Source organism: Lissotriton vulgaris, chromosome 4_1 (genome assembly GCF_964263255.1).
Source record: "Lissotriton vulgaris chromosome 4_1, aLisVul1.2, whole genome shotgun sequence".
Lineage (NCBI taxonomy): Eukaryota > Metazoa > Chordata > Amphibia > Caudata > Salamandridae > Lissotriton > Lissotriton vulgaris.
In genome coordinates this window covers 1,240,056,208-1,240,074,740 of record NC_141691.1, presented here as the reverse complement: position 1 = coordinate 1,240,074,740, position 18,533 = coordinate 1,240,056,208, and positions in this window count along the sequence as shown.

The window sequence follows — 18,533 nt, the reverse complement described above, 5'->3', positions numbered from 1 at the left end:
GAATACATTTTTAAATAAGTGTCTAAATGGATGTTTTTAAAAAAACAAAATTGATTGGTTAACTGGCTTATAAAGTGTATCGTAGTGAATACATATATTAGCGAGTAATTTTTAAATATTTAAATATATGTATCAGTGTTTCACTTTGTGTATAAGTGGCTGCATGGGTTGGTGAGTAGCTACATGTGTGTGTAAATGGGTTATTAGATTTTTTTAGTATCAGTATGAGTGTCTGTATGGTTTGGTGGGGGTGTTACTTAGCACATGGATGCATCAATGACTGACTCACTGTTTGTATGTGTTTTGAAGACAGCATATGTGCAGGACTTTATGGGTGGATGAGTGTGTATATGTGTGTATTAGTGAGTTAATGACTGTCTCACTAGTGTCTTTATCAGTAAATACACATGTTTTAATCTAGTATATGTGAGTATTGATGTATATAAGTGAGTATATGTGAGAGTGAGAGATTGAAAGAGTTCTTGTTTAAATAAGTATGTGTTTCTATAAGTGATTGTTTAAGAGAGTAAGTATGTGTAAGTTTCCTTAGAAGTAAGGTGGTAGTGTGTGTATAGCTGTATATGCAAATAAATGGATGTTCAATAGTTTATTTGCAAGTGTGATTATGTGTGTGAGTAACTTTTGGATGACTGTCGGTGTGTAACAGGATGTATAGGTGTTTCACTACATATGATGAGTGAGTATATGTATGAGTGACTATATAGAAGTGTTGGTGAATGAGTGGATGTGTATATAGATGGTGGAATTACTGAATTGGTTTTTGTAACTGGTATGGGTATCTTAATTTTTTAGAAAATTGTAGCTTCTATTTTTGAATATGTGTTTCAAGGGTTACATTACACTGAAAGGAGGTCTGTCACTCTGTCACAAGGATGGTGTCATCAGTGATGTCATGAGTGATGTCACTGACCATGTCATGAGTGATGTAATATGTGACGTCATCAGCAGTGCATTGCATGGGCGCAAGTTATAGTGAGTCCAACTAACTATAACGTGGGAATTTCAATGGTTTTATGTCAGTAAAATTTCCAGCTAACTATAACTGGTGTCAAACCTATGTTTTTTTCAGTGAATTTAATAGGTGTTTAAAATGGTAAATCCTAACTATAACTGGTGTGAAACCTTTGTTTTTTTCAGTGAATATATATATATATATATATATATATTTATATATTTACATATATATATACATATATATTTGTTCCAATCCTGCTTCCGAGATCAAGAAACAGGCACCAACTCCTTGGGATGTGGATCAAAGAAGAGTATTTATTCTATGCAATACAGCCAGATGTGTTTCGATGGATGAGTCCACCTTGCTCACTACATATATTGTTCATTAGTATTGTTCTCAACCTCCCATTTTCCAGCCTATGTAATAAAATACAACCCATGACTTTAATAGTAGAATCTAGGAGGGCAATGGACCTGTTATTATTTGGTTGGGCTTTAACCACTTTTTTTAAAAATGTGTATAATTGCAGAGCTGTTTCAAGTCTCTGGGAGACTCTGGGAGACCTACGTTTACTATTGCATTAAATGCATTATTAGCAACGGGGGCCACAGATCCAAATTGTCAATAAAGACATCTAGTGGGACCATATCCGGGCCTGGGACCTTCCCCTTCTTGCTTTCCTTCCTTCAGAGCCCTAGAAACCTCTACAGACTCAATAACCAAGTGAGCCTAGCAGTTTTTGTAAGGTTCCTTCAACCATCCTCTACTTGATCCTCCAGGAAATCGTGGGTGGAATAGAGGTTAGAGAAAATCCCTACCCACTGATGTTCCACAATATGTACTTCAATAGAGGGCCCCAATGTATCACTGAAATCAGGAGCATTAACCACCTGCCAAAAAAGCAGCACTATCTTTCTGCACACTAGCTGAATGCAGGGCATTCAACACTACCTCTTTTATCTGCTTTTTTTCTAGCAGCCAAGGCTGATTTATAAAGTGCACTTGCATTTCTAATTGACTCCATATCTCATGGTCTAATATGAAGGGCAGTGTAAAGGGCCATGTGTGCTTTGGTGCAAAAACTATCAAACCACCCACAAGGCTTACATGGGGGGAATTCTCTAGAGCTTATGAGAGACTTGCTTATGCTAGACAAGATTTCAATACATGCAAACCAAACCTTGTTAGTCGCTGCTTTGGTGTCAAGATAGGTTGCTACCTATGCATGTTTTTTTTGGATAATAGTTGTATAGAGATGATTAGGTAGAACCATTTTTGCGAGGATGGATGGGTTTATATCTGACTTTAAGCTGACTTTTAGACAGAACCCCAATCCCCACCCCTAGAGATAAAGCAGAATAGTCACTGTGACAAGTAAACTTAAACTCAAAGTCACTAACTCAGGGTTTCAGACACCAGAACAAAATCAACAGTGGATTACTTAAAAAGGTAGGTGCTAACTTTAGGGATACTGAGCCCATATATTTAGTCATGAATAACTTATACATGACTAATAGGTTGTTCAATGTATTCTCATAGGCATCATGTACAAAATGAGTCAGGTTATCCCCATTTAATCTACCAATCCACACACAGATTTAGCTGACAATTTGCAGTGGTGAGCATTAAAACCTTCTACTCAGAATACTCGTAATGTCTTAGGGTGCTCACTGAAAATCCATTAAAGTGAATCATCCAAATTGGCTACCACATGACTACTTTTAGAGTAAAAACAGTTATTATAAAAATGAACTATGATCATAACCCACTCTCTCTGCAACTCAGACAGAAGTAAATGAAAGAACGTGCACTCATTACAATTTTTACCAGTTTCCCAGAGAAAGTGTTTATAATGTAATTTGCAAGCCCTCCCTGGGCTCTTCCTGAGCAAGAAGGCTGAGCCGGTGTGGAATACACTGAATATCCATCAAGGTAACTACCCTGCATCATCCATGTTTCTTGGAAACAGAGGAATTGAAAGGTAACAACATATTCTCTCCAGTTAGCCATAATCAAGTTTTTCTTTAACCCCAGTATTTTCCATGATAAAAGCCCGACTACATTTGCATCACTCATACACTGTGATTTATATCCATGATGATTAATCTAGAGGTTAAAACCACATTGGTCAAAATAGGAACAGTAGGTAAGGTAAAGCGGATACATTACAGTTTATATGATCTATACCAAGAGGATCACCATTACAATTGACACGATCAGAGCCAGAGAAATCACATTTTCTCTGTGCCCTATTTAAAGGGAGTCAGTTTTGGCTAAATCACACATGATAAATGTGTAGGTCAAATATGTGGAAGATTAATCAACTTCTTTTCAGATACTAGAATCCTGGATCAGGGCCCAGGGGATTGACTTCATTAAAACTCATTTAAAACCAGTAAATAAAAGGATGATGATGGTCACAGATAGTCACCGGTTATTTACTGAGGATATCCAGATCATATGTCAGATTGTGTCACATAGCATAACCCTGCCTCCACGTATTTACTTCGTTACTTGCATCAGTTGAATAGTTGCAGACCTCCAATGCCTATTCAGGTTTGGTTGGTTTACACTATAAGTTGTTGACAGTTTCTGGTTTGAGATCTAGAAATGTGTGTAGTTATCTGTGTAGTTCCATAGTGCCAACAAGCAAAACCAAAGTGTCAGTATTAGCAGAAACCCTTTACCCCTATTTCCACAAGATGCACCAGAGCTACCTTCTCAGGACCACAAGCAGAACCACAAAACACACAAGCACAGTCTCTCCTACTTTATTATCTCCATGGAAGAAGCATGCTCCTCCTGTACCTTCCCAGACTAGCTGGTTTTCACTCAAAACATTTAGGCGACTTTTAAGGAGGGGCACTAGCCACGCAGGGCATGGGTGCTACTGACCACTTCCGAGTTTGGGGAGAGAGACTAGTTGCTCATGAAGGACTGGCTGTTCATGGTAGGGTGTTGAAAGGAGGATTTATTTCTGCAGCTCCTATGCCACTGCAGTAAAACAACTCCGGCTTCACACCTCACTTCTACTCTCACACCCTTTCCTGATATCACCTCAAAAGAAAGCGGCAAGTCACAATCTGCCATTGTCCACTATGGATGATCTAGCCCCAGCAACTTCCTCAGAAAGGTCTACACCACAAGGCATGCACCACCGCAGCCGGTCGATCGGTCAGCAACAACAGGTGAAGGTACAGAGTGAAAATGGGGCCAGACAGGATGGGGCTGGCCCGTGCTGAGGGCTAAGATTTAGACCAAGGTGATGTTGCATGGTCTGATGTCCACATTCTATGGTTCTGTTGTCTATGGGTCCGTGGTTTAGTCTATGGAGTAAGAAGAGGCGGCGGGAGATCGGAGCAGAGCAGAAACTCAGCGCTGAGAACTCTGATAATCACGTGGCACATAGTACATGTCCATGTCACTTTCATTAGAAATCACAGATCAATGACACTTACAGATTATTGGCAGTTCATAGAAAAATAAACATCAGAATCATTTTCTAGACATTATGGCCATTTTTCACTTATAACAGTCATTATCGCCATCTCCTAGCTACCACAAATCCATGGCAGTCCACTGTTAGCACATGCTGTTGCCAATTTGTAAAAATCACATGTTTGTCTTTTTTCCAGTGTGTACATCACAGTCAGTCCATGTCAGGTGCATGCAGGACCATCAGGAATCTGTCCATTTCATCCATGGCCCTGAAACTGTTTCCTGATATCTTAAATGATGTACCATGCCACAGGAACAGGATCCAGTGAAAAGGAGACAAAGATATGACAACTTCAAAACCTGAAAACACTAAGGGCCCGATTCACGAAGGTAAAATGAGAAAAAATTTAACTTTTTGACTTTTGGTATTCACAAAGGGCATTTACTATTCGTAAATGCCATTTGTGAATACTGAAAGTCAAAGTTCAACATTTGGTATTCACAAAGGGAATTTATGAGTAGTAAATGCCCTTTGTGAATATGAAAAGCTGTAAAGTTAGACCTTCGTCTCAGTTTACCTTTGTGAATCGGAACCTACATGGTTGGAGATAGGGAATAAGGTTAGTTTCACAGCATGAGGTTGGTAATGGAATTATTTCTTTGTCCCACCGACTTATGTATGTATGCCTATCTTCTTTGTCCAAAGAGTGAAGGGACTAACAGCCAGATTCATCAATGTCGAATTCTGCGATTTTCAAATAGCGAGTAAATGCGAATCGCAACGTAGAAATCGCAGAAAGGCATTCATGATGTTTTGCGATGAAAAAATGTGAATCGCAAGCGGCCGCAATCGCCGATTGCGGGAAGGCAGAAATCGGCAAATAATCGCAGAATCGGCCGATACCCCTGTTGAAATTGCGAATTCGCAATTACCGATATCGCAAATTGTGATCTCGTTAACTGCGAGATTGCAAAAACGGGAAGTCGCATCCTGAGCACAGTGATGACATCACAACCAGGAAGTAGGCAGGTCCCACCCTCATTCAGCATTGAGAGGCTGAAGCCCAGGCAGCAGTAGCAGAGCTCCCCTCCAGCATTCAAACAGGACAACAGCAGGAGACACCACAGTGGCAGCCATGGCAGAGGATGCAGCAGGAGCTTCCACCAGTGGGAGGAAGCACAAAATAAAGTTTTCGGAGCAGGAGCTCGAACACCTAATTGAAGGAGTCTCCAGGGATCACAACCACCTATTTGGCAAGGACTCCCGAAGGGTGCCAGAGGCGGACAAAAGACGCATATGGCTGCGCATCCGCACCAAAGTGAATGCTGTGGGGGTGACCCAGTGCTCGGTGGACGAGCTGAAAAAGCGCTGGTATGACTTGAGAGGGCGAGCAAAAGAAAAGATAGCAGAGAGGCTGGGGGAGCAATTGGCGACAGGTGGAGGGGAGCCCACTGTCCCACCGAACACCCCACTGGAGGACCAGGTGGAGGAGACCATTGACCCACAGGCCTGCTTGGGTGTGACCCGGCTTGACTCCTCCCGACCTAAGACACACCAGGGAAGTGCCATGCGACTGCAACCCCCTGTCCACTAACATTGTCCACGACTCCAGTGCATCCCATTACAAACCCCAAGCATGCAGCCAATGTACAGCTCCATAGCGCAATTGCATTGTGGGACATGTAGTCTGCCCACAATTACCAACCTGTACCATAGAGCCCCACATGTCCAGTGACAGTCAATCCTGCAGCCAGACAGGGAATGGTAGACTGCATGCATGTAGCAAGCCTAAGTGCGAACGTAACATGCCACTAATCAACGTCCACTTTACATCACAGGTGGCGCTGATGTCCCCAGCACTGACAGTGAGGCCCTGGTGATAGAGGAGAACACGGAGGACACGGAGGGGGATACACACCATACTCCACAGCCCGGACCATCAGGGCAAGCTGCAACAACACCGGTCATCCCACCACCCACCCCTGTGGCCCGTGCCACCCCTGTGACAACAGGAGCTGCAGTCGTACCACGCAGCACACAGCCACCAGTGCGGCCTGCAACACCAGCAGCAGGTCGCCAACAAACCCGCCACCCTGCGGCTGAGAGGAGCCAGACGAGCAGTCTGGTCAGGGAGCCGCGCACCAACACATCCCGCACTGGCAGGGGCAGAATTGTTAGAGCAGGTGGGCTCTCTATTGAGCACAGGCTGCTGAGTGTTCACCAGACCCAGGCCCGACACCTAGCCGCCATCCACCTCCAACTGGATAAGACGGCACGTAACGTTGCGCAAATGACTGCAGCTGTGGAGGCCAACACTCAGGCAATGTCCAGGCAGCGGGATGTCAATCGCCGCAGACACCGTCAACTGTTGACCCGCCTTTCGGCGTACACGAGGTCAAATCACATCATTGGTAACGCCACCTCCCAGCTCTCGCGACGATCCCTGGCCATGCAGGTGCAAATGGTGCAGTGCTGTCAGGACGTCGCTACAGCCCTGGAGAACATATCAGTAGCCATGCAGGGCATGCAGGCCAGTGGCCAAGGCCAGGCGGGGGGGCAGACGACAACAGTAAGGCAACATCAAGCCTCAGCAGCCAGTCCCTACCACCAGTCGAGGCACCCCGCCGCAGCAGCAGGCCCTCTGCCGCCGCACGGCAAAATCAGGAGGAGGACGTACAGAGGAGGTCTGGGGCAACTACCCGGAGGTGCCACTGAACTGTGGTGCATTACAAAGAGGCCACATGCTGACACAACAAGCATTCCATACTAACTAACCTGGACATATGACGCAATATGTCAATCTTTGAACACTTTTCAGAATGCCATGTTTATTGTGCAGTAACAGTAACTAAAATTCTGAATAACGTAAAGTGCCTCATGTCATTATTAATGTTGTCATGTATGAGTTGAGTAATGGGTGTGGGGAGTGGGTCCCCTAGAAATAGTTCATGCAGATTTCGTTGCGGCGCCTGTGTCCTTCTGCTGAATTCTCCCTGCGTGCGTGACGCACATGTGCAGGTGGCTGATTGTCCCCTTCTGACTCACTGCCTGAGATGTCTACAGGTATCCTGCGCTTGGTAGCAATGTTGTGTAGGATAGCACACATGGCCAGGATGCGGCAGCAGACCTCAGGATCATATTTGATGGCCCCACCAGTCTTGTGCAGTATACGGAATCTGCTCTTCAAAAGGCTAAATGTCCTCTCGATGCAAATTCTTGTGCAAATGTGTGCTGCATTGTAACGCCGTTGCTGTGGTGTTGCTGGGTTGAGGTATGGGGTGAGTAGATACTCACGGAGAGCGTAGCCGCTGTCACCTGCATGATAGGAGCAGAGGGTGAGTGCCTGTGCAGCGCAGCGTCATTAGCATATTGTACTGTTGTGTGGCATATGTACTTACCCAGTAGGTGTCCTTCACCAAAGTCTCCCCTGGCTAGTCATGTGTGGAGGCCACTGTGCCTGAATATGAAGGAGTCATGTGTGCTCCCGGGGTACTGTGCTACTATGTCGGTGATGATTGTCTTTGCATTGCATACCATCTGTATATTGAGGGAGTGGTAGGACTTGCGGTTCCGATATATGTATTCTGTTTGTGCAGGTGGGCAGATGTAGATGTGGGTACAGTCAATGCATCCTATGATGTGTGGAAATTGGGCTACATTGTAAAATTGCAGCTTGGTTTCGTTCAAGTCCTGTTGGCTGGTGGGAAATGAAATGTAGTGGTGTAGGCTGGTCAGCATGGCCTCCAGAAAACTCCTTAGGCAGCGGGAAATGGTGGGCTGGGATATTCCCCCTGCATCAGCGACTATTCCCTGGAAGCTTCCGGAGGCCAGTAGGTGCAGGCTGCACAATACCTGCACATGTGTGGGGATGGCGTTGGTCCTCCTTGTTGGGTGCTGGAGGAGGGGGTCTAGGTCCCGGATCGGCTTCAATATCATTGCCCCACTTAGGCGGTACTTTGCGTAGATCTGCTCCCTGGTTTGGCCCAGTAGGGTGACCCGCTGACAGAATATCCGCTCCTGGATACGTCGTCTGTTCTGTGCTGCTCGCTGTAGCCTTCGCCCCCTGACCACCATTTAGAGTCCTGGCATTGTGAGAGTCCTGAGGCTCCAGCTGCATGTCCTTAAGTGTGTTTGTTCCAGCCAGCACCTGTGGGTACTTAGCAATACTTTTTTTCAGATGTGTTGTTTTTTTTTCATGGTTACCACCTAGTTTGGGTTCTCCATAATTTGCGCGTCGCTAATTGCGATTTTGTTTTTTTTCCGCAATTTGCGATTTTTCATGAATTGCGATTGCGATTTCTTAGCGATTTCGCACTTTTATTCGCAGAATACCTGCATTCTCGCTATTACCGATTCGCTGTTTGTGTTCTTCCTGGTTTCTGTGAATTTCATTGCGATTTTGCATAGATTTTTAGCGATTTCGCAAATTTGTTTGTTGAATACCTTTTCTTCAAATTGCGATCGCAATTGCTTTTTCGCAGCTATTGCGATCGCAATTTGGCTTCATGAGTCTAGCTCTAAGCTAATAAGGAGTATCCAGCAGGTATTCTTCTAGAAATTCTGTATGAAAAAAGACAATCTGATCCCATTCTGCATGACCCTTGTCTCTTCGGTAATGGAGTCGTTGTCATACATACGATTTTTTCTGAGCCTTGCCCTCTCTTGATCTCCTTCCCAGGATTAGTTTTTGGACATGCCAATGTTTCTCAGGGTGTTTTCTCGTGGCAATCCATGCTTCCTCTCTGATCCTTGACATCCTCCTCAAGGTGCATGACCCTTGATTAAGTCCTCGAGGTGTAGTGGCACCACTGTTCACGCCTATTCTAGAGCATTTTCTAAAGGTTTGTTTGTCCGCACACTGGTTCCACTGCATCAAAGTCAGCTTTGTAGGTATGAATATATTGGTACTTGTACAGTGCAAAACTAGTAACTGTCTCAAATGCACTAAGCTACTTTATTTACTCTGCAGGTCAGCATTTAAAAACAGAACAAAAGAAGAAGCCAACAAGTAACAAAGGGAACGGCTTGCCAAGATGCCAGGAAACAATACATCTAAAATAGCAGCCACTTCAAAGTTAGGTTCCGCATAACAGTTCCTGATACAAAATTAAATACTGACAAGGGTGTTGTATTTTTTCTGTCCTCATTCGGTGGGATTTTCAAGGTCTTGTGAAATTTGCTAACTCTTGTGTTGTGCAAGAGTTGAAATACCAGCTGCACACCACACAGCACCTACTGCCCTAGTGCTCCAGAAACTGACAAAGACACAGGCTGGTTTCACAAAGCCTGTGGAGGTGGCTTTCACGGCTCAGACGTGGGGGACAAGGCTGGCATCTTTGGTGAATTGGTCTTCAGAGGTTTAGATGCCAGCTTCCGCAGCTCTTTCATCTTCTGCATCTCTCACAACAACCTATTTAGCTTCTACATGCAGTTCTCAGGTCGCATATAATATGGAGTTGAACTCGTCAGTGATTAAAACATTTTTTGTAATTCATTGTAGCACAAACTGAGACCACAGGCATTTAAAAAAACTTTAGAACCGAACAAAAATATGTTACTCTTTTTTTTAAATCATTTTCATTCACAGTAAGATTATGCGATTTGTCCAGAATTACAGGATGGTGAATGAGGCTAGGATTAAAAACCTGCTTCTTCATGTTCTGAATTGGAATCCTTTCACCACATGGCCACATCTCCTACCCGCACTTCTATTCAGCTGCATAACGGGTAAATTATGTGGCCCACCTCCTGAATTAGATGGTGGATCCCTGTACCTCTTATATGAGATATAGACTGGATGGGACCCCCCTGAAGAGTTAGAGACCCCTGCTCCGTAGTGGCTGCAGGGGCCTGCAGCAGGACCCTGCTTCTATTTAAGTTCTCAGTAAGCATCCAGGTTCAGATTTATTATTGGACTGCACTGCCCTTGCATCAGGCATGGTGTTGCAAGGGCAACGCAAACCTTCAAGTCAGAATTAACAAGCAAGAAAAGGCCCAGGGAGGGATTCCATGGGTGGAGCGTGGGTGTTCCCTTGCATCCAAGCATGGATTTTGGTGCATTCCCTGGCTTACCAAGACTGGCCGATCTGGGGATGTTCCAAAATCCTACAGCATCCTGATAGAGTCAAAATATATTTCTTTCTCTTTTCTTTCCTCTTACTAAGTGTGCCACATTCTGCAGCACACAGAACATAGAAAAACACTTCTAAGGATTGTATTTGTGCACAGATGTGTCCCTTCCTGCACAAAAACAATCCTGATGTAAAGGAGCCTGCGTTGGCACTAGGACGCACTGAGTGTGCCAGTGCACAGTGAGAGCAGAAATGCTTCATATCTTGATAGATGTGGCATATACATTGGACGCAGCGCTACAAGGTGCTTGCTGAGTTACACTGCGTTAAAGTTTGATAAATCTCGTCCCAACGTCCAAGAATAAAATGCGCTTCTTTCCCTCCTAGAAGAAATTGAAATGTAAAATATTTAGGGGCAGATTTACAAGCCCCTTGCGTAATTTTTGCTCCGCCGTTGCATCACTTTTTCTAGTGAGATGCGTCACATTGTAAAGCCCTGCATCACATTATACCTGCGTCAGGTATAATGTATGCAGGGTGCTTGCAACGCACCTCCAGCAAAGTGAGGCTTTTGTTCCAACAGATGTGTGAACATTTCTGACACATCTGTCATTCCTGGCGCCATGGTGAGCCGTATTGTAAATACGGCACATCCATGGTGGTGCAAAGGTTTTGGAGGCTGGGGCATGGAAAATGACATATCTCTACAGCTGTGTCCGTTTCTAGTAAATCTGCCCCTCAGTTTAGAGTTAAGGTTGTATTGTTCTTGTGCTAATGTCACTGTAGAAAAGTCAGCAATGGAATGATTTGAAACTTTGTGAAAGTGGGTGTATTTATAGATTTAATTAATGATCTGGGTCAATTTTCGAGACAGTACCAGTGAATTAAACTTTAATGGTCACATCTTTCTATACAATAAAATAAGCCAAATGTCAACGAGTTCCCTGCTGTGAAATTATATTACAATGCAATTATATGATGCAGTTCGCTTAAAGTAAGTTTATTTTCAAATCAAGCAGATCCATCTATAATCGACCTTGAAGAAGGGTCGTTCAGTTTCTGTCAACATTTTTAATGTAGCACTCTGCACAGTTCTTGTTTAAGCCACTAACATTAACAGTGGCACTTTCATTAAATATGTATTTGTGGTAACGGTGGGTAAACATACAGAGGCAGTAAAACATTAACAAACCAATGCAGAAAAGCATTTAGTGAAAGCAAAACAACTTGACTTTCATAGAGCTACACTGTAGTGTAGGTTGTGTGACAAAAACTCTTAGCCATGTGAAAATGGTTTGGATGCTGATCCTGTGCCCTTGACCTGGAAAGGCTGAAATATACACAAGCGTACAAACATAGGGCCTCATTAATGAAGAATAAGCATTGGGCAGCATTACAAGTCTTCTTGCAGCGCTTGCCTATGCCAATGTGAAAGGGCTGCAATGCACAGTATTTAGGAATTATGGTGCATCCTTGTCCTTTTCCCTGGCGCAGCTGCATTATTTCCTGCATAGCAACAATGAAGGCACCATTGCTTCATGGTGCAAGGGTACCTCCAATGCAGGCAGGATTGTTTTGTGCAGGAAGGCGCACCTTCCGGCACAAAAACAATCCAGAGAGACGTTTTCCTCTTTCTATGTGTGCTGCAGAATGCAGCACACATGGAGAGAGCAACAAAAAAAGGAGAACTACAAATATTTCTCCTTGTTACGCCTGCTCCGGGGAGGCATAAGATTTTGGCGCTGTACAACATAATAAAGTAAATCTGGGGCAGCATCAGCATCCATGGGTGTTGCGTGGGAAAACCCATGTCAATTCCCATGGAATGCCTCCTGTGAAGCAGAGTAAGGCAAGGCAGTGACCTCATAAATATGATTGAAAGGCTAGCACTGCCGGAGTGTAAAAAAAGGTGATGCTCAGACAGTTCAAGGCTCTCATAAATTAGACCCACATTTTGTTATTGTAATATTAAGAAAAGATGATTACAATATACTATTTAGAAACTAATCTTCACAAAACTTTCCTCAAAAAATCTAATTCACTTCAGCTCCTTTCTGGAAAGTTTCGGAGTGATGCGTCAAAATGGGGCCTGAGAAATAAGGAGGGTTACATAACATAAAATCCTCATGCATTTTTCAATAACTCTTTTAGACAGCACTATCGTAAAAACTGCAGAACAGAATTACACCAAATTTGACAGAAACCTAGACCGTTGTACGAAGATGGTGCTTTTTGTGATTTGGTGTAAATCTGCTCAGTAGTTTTTGAGACATTATGGTAAAAGTATATTTTCATATATGGATGGTTTAGTCATCAAGAGGCTAAGAAAAAGTCTCACTTGAGCTGCAATTTAAAAATAGGACATTCGGTTTGGCCGAGGGAGCTTTTTTTCCCTTTGGGCCATCTTGCTTCCACAGGAGTCAGAATCCTGCAGTAGCATGTAGTCCCCTGCCCTGGACTTAAAAAAAAAGTAATAAAGGTGCAGGGTGCAGGATACAGGGGGACCTCCCCAGGCCAAAAAAAAACCAACATTTGGTGGCTTTTGCTTTTATCCTGCGGGTCCATCACAAGATTGCGGCAAAAACAACAACAAAAATGTGGCTGTGATTTGATTTTTGTATATGCGATGGGGGCCTGAGTAGGGCCCCTCACTCATTTTAGGCCCCAGGGCCCCATCCTCCTGTGCCATTTAGATTATGTAAAGGGAGGGAGGTGCAAGGCACCCCTCCCTGAGCTGTTTAGGCCCCAGGAACCAAATCTCCTGGGTTCCAATATATTTTATAATGGGAAGGAGCAGTGCCCCATCTCTGAGCAATTTTGGCCTTGGGGATCCCATCCTCTGTGTCCCAATACCTTTATAAATGGGAGGGGACATGCAGCCCTCCTCCCCAAACCATAATCACCCAGGGGACCCCATTCCATGGGGACCAATGTGTTCGAAACGCAGAGGGGGTAGTGTGGCCCAACTCCCTGAACCTTTAAAGGTCCTGGAGACCCTATGCCCCAGGGCCAGCTCAGTGACTGTGTCCAAAGGAGCTGGACCCTGGGAAACAGACGTTTTCCTGCATGCACCAGCAGGGGCAAGGAAATTTCTGTTTGCTTCCATCTGGCAGGATCACGTTCAAATCTCCCGCCAAACGAGCGGGCTATACCGGCTATTAAAGGCCCGCTGAATCGTTAAAGGCCCGAGCCGAAGGCGAGGGACTATAACGAGACAGCAGGACTTTAATAGCCGTTATAGCCCTGCTATGAAGGGCTATAAGGCTATTAGAACATTCTGCCACTAGAGGGCAGAATGTTCTAACAAATTAAACAAAGGGTTCTCGAAGTTCGAGGGGATATAAATCCCCTCGAGCTTCGAGAGGCCTTTGTAGAACATTGGAATGTTGCTCTGCGGGCCTTTACCGGCCCGTAGAAGCAGGGAGCACTCCATTGTCTGCAATGGAGCTCCCAACATTCCAATGTTCTAATTGCTATTAGAATACTTTTCTATTTATTATATGCCTTCCAATCTAACAGATGTATTACCTATACTCTCATTATTTTTCTTGTTTTTACATTATTGTGTACCAATGTGTTACTTAATCTTAATAAACATCTTTTTGAACTGAAAGACTGTAGAATCACTGATTATTTGATACTGATCACAATATGTTGCATGTCCTCAAGCAAACATGCTCTTGTCATTTCTTCGTTACCTTCGCTTTGTTTGGATAATAGCCGAGATGCCAGGCTTCTATTCTTTTCTAGACACTGTTGGGGATGCTATTTTCACAGTCCACAATGAAGCAACCCATTCAGATGCTTGTTCAGCAGCCGTCCTTTTGAACCTTAATATATTTTTTGAGACCTTGAGGCATAATATCACCTTGAGGGACCTTCAACTTCAGCCATTCCCATGCTCGGTTTTTTAAGAGCATCTCTGGGTTAACACCTAGATGGAGTTAGAATATTTATCAATATGAAGATTTTTTGTCCTTAAGCAACACTTTTAAAAAATGTTTTATATTGGGCGTGTGATCTTTTTTAACACAAGATTATCTTTGCCCCCACAGGCATGAACAGTTGATCTCTTTATTGATAGTTCGGTCCATCATGTCAGGGGTTTTGCCTCGGTCTGTGTGGACTCGTTTTCGGGTAGTTGAGGGAGGCAGCTTAAGGGTTTGGTGAGAACCGCTTTCAAAATGGCCTGGGGAATCTGGTTGGACTGTGCTCCCATGGTGGGTTATTATAACAATTTGAGTTGCTTCGGTCTGTCTCCCAATGCCTTCGGTGACAACAGGTCAGGGCTACTAAGAAAACCACCTACAAGATTATTGTTTTCTATGAAGGCCTGGACAATGCTGTTTTATGTTATGGAGCATGTATTCCTCTTGTAAACAATAGCAGGATCTTTAAATTCTTTCAGCTAACTGGGCCTTGATGAATACTCTCTCTCTTGCTCAAAGAATCCCAAGCGAGCGATGCACATGCGCAGAGGGGCGTCTCCTTTCCATACCAGGGGCCTTATTTATGAAGGCCTTGCGCCGCCGGTGCGTCACTTTTTCCCATGTTAAAAGTGACGCACCGGCGGCGCAAGTCCTTCATAAATAAGGCCCCAGAATTCTAAAGGATGACATCACTGAGTTAACTCCTTCTGTGTATTTTGCAATCATTACTTATAACGTGAAGATGTGTCAATGTTTGTTTTCATGCAATTTCGTAATCATATTTGATTCAAATACCGCCACCAGCATATTGCACATTAGGCAGCCAATACACAGCTAGTAAAATATGTTTTTCTATTGGTTGTTGATAGCAATCTCGCCCGATTTCAGAAAGATATAGGGCCCTAATCCAGAGTCATTTTTAGCCGTAAACATATGAATACCGTATACATTGCATGATTTAAACATCGAAAGTAACTAGAAGGCAAAAATGCATTTACTGTCGCAAACTTTATACCTTGGCTGCAGAATGGACCACTCCTAAACTTCTTAGGTGCACAGTGCAAGGGTTCTCCAGGGGAATGAAAAAAACATGGGGAACGGAATGAACACTGACTTCCTCCCCTGTGGAAATCTACAACTACAGCTTTCTAGATGCTCTAGTGATATTTTTGCAGTATTGTAAAAAGGGGCCAATTTATGTCCTTCCCTAGGAGCACTTCTGCAAGTGCACGTTTACAGTTGTTTTTTATTTGCTTTTTTTATGAATCATGCCCTTTGTACGTAGTGGTTTTACCTAGTTTGCTTAGTTTACATCAGGCTTCTTTTTAACATAGCCTTGCATTGCCCACAAAATGTTATCTCTTATTTTGAACAGTGCACAGCATTAAACCATGCCATGAAATGTGCACGGTTTCTGTCCACAGTAACCGATGAAGAATGACAATTCATTGTTAAAGCCTGTGGCCTAATTTACAAGGTCGTTGCTAAGAGTCTTGTATGACATACAATTTTAGTACTCCTAGTGGGATATTCTCAAGAACACTTGATAATCATTGCCAAAATCAGTTAACTCAATCACTCATATCGCCGTTCATTGTGGGAAAATGACTCTCTGTCAACGTCATATTCACAACACGGCGGTAACATGCAATAGCCTCCTGATAACGTGTCAAATGCCCATGATACAATCACCGGGAGGGAGATAAAGATCGGAACCCGAACGTGACAAAATCTGTGATGGGCCCAACTGCGAGATAAAATGCAGCGATATGAAGCGCACGCCTGCAAGTCCCACACGTCAGGCTGGAAACATCACTATAAAAGCACACATATAATTGTGAAGCACCATGGATGTAGCCCGAACCCCACAACCCTCAATGGAGGACGAGCCTGGGGCCAGCATTGGGGAGATGGTGACAGAAGTTGGGGGAGGACCGGACACTGCACAACATGACCTGAGCCAACAGCAACAGGGTGAGTATCGACCATGGAATGGGGGACGGGGGGAGATGGGCACAATGGCATACATGCATGAGTAAGAATAGCACATCTGTTGGCAAACCATGCCCCAGAGTCACAACTCCGACCAAGGGCAAAATTTACCCAAGTCTTCAACATCTCAGCACTGCATAAGCGCAGAATTGAAAGGCACACCGCTTGAAAGGGATAAGGGCCAGCCAAATCAGAGCCGAAGGGGCAACACACCCACAATGCAGCACACACACATAAGATGCAGAGCACCCCAACATTCACAACAATGTGGTAATTGCAACACTTTCACAACAGAACAGAGGACACAACTGCTGCCACTTGTGAGTAGAACATGGCCATTCGCATTTGGCATAGCAGGAAACCATGAGATGACAATGTACAACTCCACCCCCACATCCCAGATGGCATAGAAATGCAAAGTGTCCCGCTTCAAATAGGCATCTCCTCATAAACAGTCACAATGTACATTGCCATGCAGCCTGACAGGAAACGTGTACAATGCGTGAACATACATGTGAACACAATGCCAATCTGCATTTCCCCTTCACATTGCAGAGGGAGAATCAACACCTCCTGCACAGCAGAGCCAACAACTCAGCACTGATGATGAAGAGCACCTCCCCAACATTTACACGGATGCACTACAACAGCTCAGGGACAGCTCCAACACCCAACCTCCAGGAGCAGGGCAGCCCAGCTGCATCCATGAGACCCCACCCCCTGCACAGACCTCAACATGGACTGCCATAATTTGTTTGGTTACCAATGACACAGCAAACACACTTTGGACTGTAGTCTTCCACTCCCTATGAACTTGTCAATCCCGAAAGGACTCTGGCTGGCCATCCACAGGCCAGCAATGTTACGTAGGGTTTGCATGGCCCTGTACTGGTCCAGCTACAACATTCCACTGAATGTGAATGAACATCACAATTCACACAGATGTGTCTTGACCTCGATCAAACAGGAATGAAAGTATGAATTTATGTAGGGACAGTAATTCCACATAAAGGTACTCCCTGAGTACTGCAATCAATGTGCATGTATGGCCATGACCCAGCTAGGCATTGAGACGCACATTGTCATTCAAATCGTCACTCATCACAGTTGAATACAAGTGAAAGTGCGTAGACTTTATTAGCATTTGCATGTCAGTACGGGCAAGATAGGTGCCAAAACATGCAGACAAATGCTGCTGTATGTCAGAACGAGGTAAATTGCCATGCGCCGCTGTGCACTCCAGGGGAGTACCTCATTTTTCACAGGTGTGTGTTAAGCCGCGTTATGTTCCGCTCTTGTATTCTGAGTCCATGAGAATGCAGCCATGCCCACTTTTGTCGTGGTATATGTGACCAAATCTCCTAGATGCGACATATTGTTGGGACAAGTGCAATGTGTACCAATCTGTTGTGGCTGCAGGTATGTAGTTACTCGTCCATAAAAGCGATTGCTGCTTCGTAGGCTAACATTTCCAACATGAGGTCATTCTCGACTTCATCAAACAGGACGGCAAGTCCATCCATCAGCGGGTCCAGACAAATGTGCTGCAACCACACCCTTTCACCAACTTGCAGTACAGCCCATTAGGTGGGGTTCAGTGTGGCACTGTACACGAGGATTTGTGCAAGCTCGCAGGTACAGCTGCCAGCACGTATGCCAAGTATCATGGCAGCCCATAAACGGGTATAACATTGACAATCCTGGTCGTGTGCCCACAGGGGGTGCACACACATGTCAAAATCCAGTTTATCAATCGTCCTGTTTGATAGTCAGACATCCTTGCACCACTTGAATATGCATGTGCGACAATGCAACACATGCTGGACATTGGTGACATTGGCAAGGCGTATGCTTAGCCGGTAACTGATCCGTATCTCTGCCAATGGGAGCATCCCCAGCATATGCAGCATACGTGCACGATACAGTTCAACGTGACAGGGGTTGTGCATGTGTCCGGGATGTTCGGCCATTGCGTCAATGGCTCTGGTTGATGCGCCACTGGTCTGTACTGCACCTGGTCTGTGGATGAAATGCCACATCTTGAATCAATGAGTTGTTTTAGTGTGCAATGGTTGTACGCCTGGGATGGTGTGGGAGTAAGTGTGAAGGCCATTCCATGTAAGATA